Here is a 7,727-nt window from a genome sequence, read left to right as displayed (position 1 = left end):
TGTTTTTCTCAGGAAAAAATCGACTTCATAGGTCAATAAGGGAACTTTAAGTAGAAGTGCGCGAGAAGAAGTGAAACATAAGTTATCTAAAGGTGAAAATTCGAGGGAATTTCTGTGCATTCTGAAATGAAATGCAAAAATCAAGACGGAAAACACTAAAATGGCGTTTCGAAAGCAGCATATATCATAAAGAATTTCTTTGTAAAATTCACAAGAACATTAGCCAGGTGCTTTTTGTACTTCACAACAACAAACAAGAGTATGATTGCGACGTAGTTTAGGACTGTAGCGAACAGTTAAAATGACGTAATTAACATATCCGTTTAGAAGAAACGTTTGAGGGCGGATGGGAGACGGTTCGCCAATATAGGCAATCCGCGTTGCTAATGATTCGAATGAATAATCTAGAATCAACATACTTGAGTTGAGAGCAGTCAGGAAGAAGACGGCGCTTCAAAGTGAAAGAAACTTATCGAGCCTGAAGCTACCGACAATTCCGGAAGTTTGCCACGTGGCGGAAATTAGTGTCCGTTTCCTTTGCACCATCAGCAACATGATTCCCTGAAGAAATGCAGCAATAGCTTAACTTTCGTCTCCACTACTTGAGGGGGAATGCAAGAGACGGAATTGGTCCCTGTTTCGCTTGTGGAGAAACCACCAACTTCAGACGCAACTGCCCCCACACTTGGAGGTTCCCGCAGATTGACGCCCTTGACAAACAGAAGCTCAAGTTCGCAGAATCCTGTTTCAACAGACATATAGTTAAATGATGTGTATTTAGTTTTTACATATAAATTTAATTTTCTTACATTAAGGAACTATTTAGTGTCGACTATTTTTTAGTACAAACAAGGTCAGACAGAAATACTTTTTAAAAGTAGACTGTTATGTTCAGTGTTTGAAAGATATTTGATTGTACCAATTAATTTTAGAAACTGTTCAAAATGGTTATAACACGCCGTTATTTTATTTACCTGACCATTAACATTGTCGAAATAATCGTTCAGATGTAAATGAAAGTTTGTGACTGAAGCTATACAAAGTTTGTTAGACATCAGTTTTTTGTGAAATGTACCAGTGCTCTAAAAATTGTTAAACCGCTGAAACTTTCTTTTTAATAGTAATGGGAAAAAAACGACTTATTTTAGATTTAAGATAAGCAATCAGTAAAGTATTAAGACTTGCGTTTTGCCTTGATGAATATTCAGCAAAATGTGTGGATTTTTAAGTTTGATATTACGTCAGCATATAATTTTTGTGGACATGTTACTTCCATGGGAAGATTGTTCAGGTTATGTGGTATATAACAAATTTAATACAAGTGGTTTACTGATAACAAAGATGTATGCATCATCAAGTGGTCAAACAACATTAAATGTATTTAAGATGCTATTCAAATCTTGTAAACAACCATCTATACAACCTGTGGTACCTTCTTGAGATGAAACATATTCTCTTTTGGTGAAATAAAAACAATTTAAAAACAAATAAATGTCTATTAACAGTTAAGACTTCGACTTTACCTTAATTTGCATTTATTTTCTTTTTCTTCAGGGACATTGGAAACTAAATCGCAACACAAGTAGGTATTTATTATTCTTATTCGATAATGCGCATCATCAAATATTAAATGACAAATCAGTCAGACCAACAATGGTAGATAAAAAAACGGTGGAGGAGACTTAAGATTTGTACTTCGTGCGTCCGTCTAACAAACTGAGAGCTTAGCTTGATTTTGCATTAGCTACAGAACAAGTTCAGCTATTAATAATAGCCTTATCTATAGTAAAGTGCGGATGTGTCCGACCGTATTTTTGTAATTCAAGTACCGACGATCGTGTCTGTGCTACTAAAAAAGAAACAGATATGTCAATTACTCGACATGTATGTGAAATATAGTCATAGACATGTGTATGCCTATGAAGAGTAATGCTGAAAATTTTTTTTAAACGGTATATATATATAAAGGTAATAAAATAACGAACATGTGTTTGTTTATCGGATGTTTTATTGGTAGAGGCTCTAAATTTAATTACAGTTATGTCAAAACCGTGTTCTATTATGTGTTCAATAATTTTACTTATATACAGTGCGAATGGAAGGTAATCCGAACTGTATAGTTGTGTGTACATTTTTAACCGTTCACTAATATGAACTTAACGAATGCGTCGGAAAAAAACGCTAAATAGTATATCAATTGACTACGTTTTGGGTTTAATGTTATATTAGTCATATTCTCATATATAAAATTTGCATGTATGCTCGTAGGAATAGGATGTTGTTATTTGCCAAGGTGTAATGATTTAGGAATTGAGTACATCCCGTGGTCGTTTCAGAAAATGAAATAAATCAAGTACATGCCGTTGGTTTTATTTAAAATATCATATAAAAAAATAAAAGTTAAGAAAATTAGTACCCGAACAGTAACAAAATAAGCGTGTTAAGAAATTGCAAAATAAATAATTGTCTGTTGTACAGTCGAACAATCATTCATGACCAAAAGAATATGTACAGTGTTGGAAAATCCACTCTGATTGACCAGATGTGTGCCTATGACACAAATACATAGTTAATGGTAATTCATCAGATTCGAGTAAATGTTTCGGTATCGACGTTACCTCCTTTTTTCATGAATTGTATTAAAGTAAAAAAAAATGATTTAGTTACAATATAGTTAATGAATTCGCTCAAGTATTCCGGATTCAAATTCGCGTACTTGTTTAAGATTTCAAACAAATGAGGTCATTTAAATCATATATACATATTTACGATTTAAATGACAAGATAAATATGTTACTCAATATTGTTGTATAATTGGTATTAAAATACGAATGTCAACACACTGTGATATTGTTCATTTTTTCTTCATCCTGGATCAGAATCAAAACAAAACACACACTATAATTCATGGCACTAATTAGTTATTTACATAAATGAGCAAGACTATGAAAATGTAATTATTACAATTTAAATATGTGTTGATAGCATAACATTTTATTATATTAATAACAGGGGACACAAATTATCTGACTCATATCGGGACGGAAAAAGTTTAAAGCACTCAAAACGTATTATTACAAAAGGTATATAACTGAAATGTCAGTATGCTGTTATTACATTTCATAAATATACTGATAGTTTGTGTTTACTTGAACACAATACGTCTGATGATTAAAATGTATGTAATCTATTAACTACATTTTAAGTAACCTGGAATTTGAAATATAAAAAAGGTCCATTACAGGTCTGAACAAAATCGCTTAACCATAGCTGTTTTCAATATGTAAATTGAACAAAATTATTTTAAATACAATTTTCTTTTTTAATTAATTTGTATACGGATATATTTTTTTAAAGAAGAAATAATGCGACTATAAAATAAAAATAATTGTATCGGTAACGGTCTTTTTTAGTTGCTTTTTTAAGAATGTTTTTAGGATGGTAGGTGAAATTAATATGATATGCTTCAATAAGAGATTTGTTAAAACATCGTTCATCATATACTTGTGATTGCATGATGTTGTATTTGTATTAATCAGTGAACCATTCGTATAAATGCTGCTATTGAAGTTTGTTTTTAGAGGAACAAATAACGCTAAGAGCTTGTTGTTGTTGTTTTTTTTTTAAATCCAATGTTTATATGCAAATATATCTCATAAACCGTTAAAAGACGCATTGCCAATTTTTATCAATGCAAATCGTGTTGAGGTGAAGTAGTGACTGATTGTAATATTAATTAATTCGTTTGGTGGTCTTACTAATAATATCTTGAATAACAAATTATATTTGCCTGTTGGTTTGGACTTTTTTTACAAAGTACAATTTTACACCAAGTTATAGTTCAATGACATGGTTCTTGTTGTTTTTAACCCATTTATAGAAATATTTGAAGTCGAATTAAACACGACCTTTTTATAAGTCACACTTAATTCATGTTGATGTTTAGCAAGGTAGACCAGGAGATAACGACTTGTAATGTCGAATAATCAATTGAATTTGTTTTGTTATAAAACCCCAAGCATTTAATTCAACAGCAGTGACTTATTTTTCAGGACAAACAATGCCTGGCTAAATAGGCAACCAAAATTATGTGTTGTCTTATACAAACGTGTAGTTGTCTTGTTTGCACTCTTAATACGAACATTTATACCTTTCCAGATAATTAAATTCGTTCATTGGCAGTTTTGCGAATGGTGTCATTGCGAAAAAAATCGAATTGACTGAAGCTTTTAAATTATATTCTAGATGATAAGACAGAACTGAATCACGTATTATAATATAGCAAACTGTGTTATGTCCCTTCAAATTTATATTTGCACTCGCATTATTTATTTTGGCGTAAACGACACTAAGTCATTACCACTTCTAGTAAATTTAGCAATTATTTGTGTTTAATACATACTTAATGAAAACGCGCAATTTAGTTATAATCATATATTAAAATCGGCGATATAACGAGCTTATTTCCTCAATGTTGTATTAAACACGTGTATTACTCTTCTGCCTCAACATACCAATTATAAAATGGTATTAGATTAGCAGCTTAAATCATTAAAATATTTCGAAGAAACTTATATTTAATACTTATATGTTTTTTTAAAGCATATTTATGTTTTATTCCGTAGTTTTATCCCGCAATTTTAATGTCGATGGCACACCATGAATATAAAAAAAAACGAACTACAAATCTTAACATGAAAACCGTTTGTTTACTCATTTTACACAAGAAAAACTGAACAAAAGACATTTTTTGCAAGCGAATTTACTTTGTCCTAGAACATACATCACAGTGGTTTTAGTGTTAATCCTTCTGACGCAAATACCTTTTTTGTAATTAGCAAGAAACATTACAGTCTTACATTGACCATGTTATGTCATCTATTGATAAAACAAAATTTAACCATCCAATAAAACGCTGCATACTGCAATAATAATTTATTTAATTACACATACAATGAAACTTCAGCTGAACTGTTGGGGATAAAACTTTAATTATGCAATTTTATACAATATAACTGACAAGATTTATTTATGACAAGAAACCAATCGCTTAACAGGTTACAAAGAACAAATGCACACATGTACATACAAACTTACATACATTAAAAACCTGGGTTCATGGCCTTGGAACGATCAATGGGATTTAGACTGGTTTTAAGTCGCTCAAAATCTCTCACCTAGTCTAGATTTTTTAATTTAACATAAAGCTGTACAAAAATCCCATGCCATCACAATTCAAATTAAATAGCAATAAAGGAAAATACATTTCAATTTAATTAATATTAAGTATTCAATAGGTGTATATATACCGACAAACAATAAGCCTAATTCTCTGATGTATGATGTAATACAACCAAAGCAGATATCAGATACAGTTAGTTTAAACTAAATCAAAGCTAAAAATGCATAGCATCACAAAGCTTTAACATTCAGATGATTGTCGGGCAATGCAAGAATAAGTTGCAATAAGGTAGTAGAAGGCCAAATGAGAAAACTTGTTTGTGTATGCCTATCTTGAGCCACACAACATATTACAGTTAAATAGTTTCAAATAAGTTACATTTGTTCAAATATATAAAATTATTACAGCAAATTAAAATAAACATATTCTGATTAAACGAAAACCGCGATTAATAAAATCATTTTATAACGAGGAAAATATGTGAAATCGTAATGGCTTTTATTTTATAAACCTATTAAATATATTCATCTGGTTTCAAATTTATTAAAGTAAAAAAGTGGAACGTAAACAATGCATGCCTTTAAATTACAAAATGACATCATTCCGAGTTTATAACGTTATGAATCACAGCAAAATATTCTCAATATAACAATACAACTAATAACGGCACTACCCATCAATATACATGATGACGACTAACACCATTACAGCAGGCTAGACTTGATTTTTTCCTTAATTCTAATGGTGTATCATCTACAATAATAAGAAAATCTGCTATTGATTATTCAACTATAAGGAACACATGTTTCCTATTATACCAAGGATTAACAAGCATGATAAGAAGCTACATTGGAAATTGTCATAACATGTCAAATTTAAACAATAAAACCGAAGGGCCTATATTGCCTACTTCTATAAAGAAAATAGAAAACAGTCCTAAAGAAGACAAACATATTTGTCAAATAATAATCCAAAATAGTGATATTCCAACTAGCCACAAAATGGAATTCAAATTATGTAAATATATATTGGAAAAATGTATATACACTGGTGTTTAATTTAACTAAGGATACATATATTAGATATAGATAAGATATATATTAGATGGTTACAGTGTAGAATAATCCACAGAATCTTGGGAAAAAAATCTCTTTTGATCAAGATGAAAATCGTTGAAAACAATCTGTGTACTTTCTGTAATAATGAAATAGAAAACATAACACACTTGTTCTGGTACTGCCCCTATACCCAAGACATTGTTAAATTTGCTGTTGAAATCCTTCAGCTAGAAGTAGACCTAGCTTACCTACTCAGATGGCATGTCAAGATCTAATACTTGGGATTATTCTATATCCAATAAATTCATCCAATGGGCATTCTTCATATGTACTACGTGACCGTCCAATATATTCCGGTATTGGATTCAAAAAGTCTGTATTTTTTCCATATTGGACAGTCGAGTACAAGTGCACTAAGCAATTATTTTATAACGATAAAAGCCGTTACCGAGAAAAAGTATCCGAATGTACTATAATCGATTTACACAGGCGCATGTCTTGAAAATAGCATAGATGGAATAAAAGCGTCTGCTTACAGGGAAGCGTTCTGTTTATGTTGTCGTTTGGTAAGATGTTGACGGATGAAGAAATTACGGATTTTAATGAAGGCCAAAAGGCAAAACATACTGTAAGTAAAACAAAATCGGATGTGGGAATTTTCACTCGTTGGTTAAGAGAAACACTGCCAACAGAAACTCGGAATCTGGAGAACATTCCTGCAGTTCAGCTTAACTCATTCTTGAAAAGTTTCTACTTGAGAGTAAAGAAGTTAATAATTATTGTTGATGAGCAAATGTCAATTGATATTAATAATATATTGAGAACCCAACAATGTGTTTGTATAAGTCTTTTATACTGTTTGTTTTACATTAAGAAAGTATAAATTGGGTACTTTTGCTGGATTTATAACAATTTTAACATCATTTATTCAAATAATAACATCATTTCACAGTAAAACAGTGAACCTTTATTGGTAACTGTCTGTATTATTTTTTCACTGTTTTGAATAACCAAATTTAAATCATCAATACTTTCATATAAACTGCAGGAAAGCATAATATTACAATCTCACATTATGATCTGTAAATGACTATCCAAGAAATGGAGCAGGGATCAGAATCACCTTAATAGTATTCTTAATAAATATGAAATAATTTGTAATCTTTAAGGAGACCACTAGAGATGTGCCAGCCGGAAGCACCTTTCTACCTACAGGTTCATCCATCGTGGGACAGGGAAGTGAATGGGCAACCAACTCAAGTGTGGTTTAAAAACCAGCCACTGGGAGAACACAGCCTTGGCAATATGATGAAACAGATGGCTCATCAGGCCGAACTACCTTGGCACAAAACCAATCATTCAGGTCGAAAGACAACAATAAAAAGACTTAAAGAAGCCAACTTTGAAAATACTGATATAATACAAGTTACCGGACGCAAGAATGTGCAAAGTTTAAACTTATATTGTACCGTACCCCAGAAAATCAT

General features: G+C 31.2%; 1 pseudogene; it reads right to left on the bottom strand.

The window, feature by feature from the left end:
* Window positions 1-545: 545 nt before the first annotated feature.
* LOC127852482 (uncharacterized metal-dependent hydrolase YcfH-like) overlaps window positions 546-7,727 on the bottom strand; it is a 28,253-nt pseudogene continuing 21,071 nt past the window's right edge.

The sequence above is a fragment of the Dreissena polymorpha genome, chromosome 12 (assembly GCF_020536995.1).
Source record: "Dreissena polymorpha isolate Duluth1 chromosome 12, UMN_Dpol_1.0, whole genome shotgun sequence".
Lineage (NCBI taxonomy): Eukaryota > Metazoa > Mollusca > Bivalvia > Myida > Dreissenidae > Dreissena > Dreissena polymorpha.
Note: the sequence above shows the minus strand (reverse complement) of the source record. Positions and strands in the feature narration are given on the sequence as shown.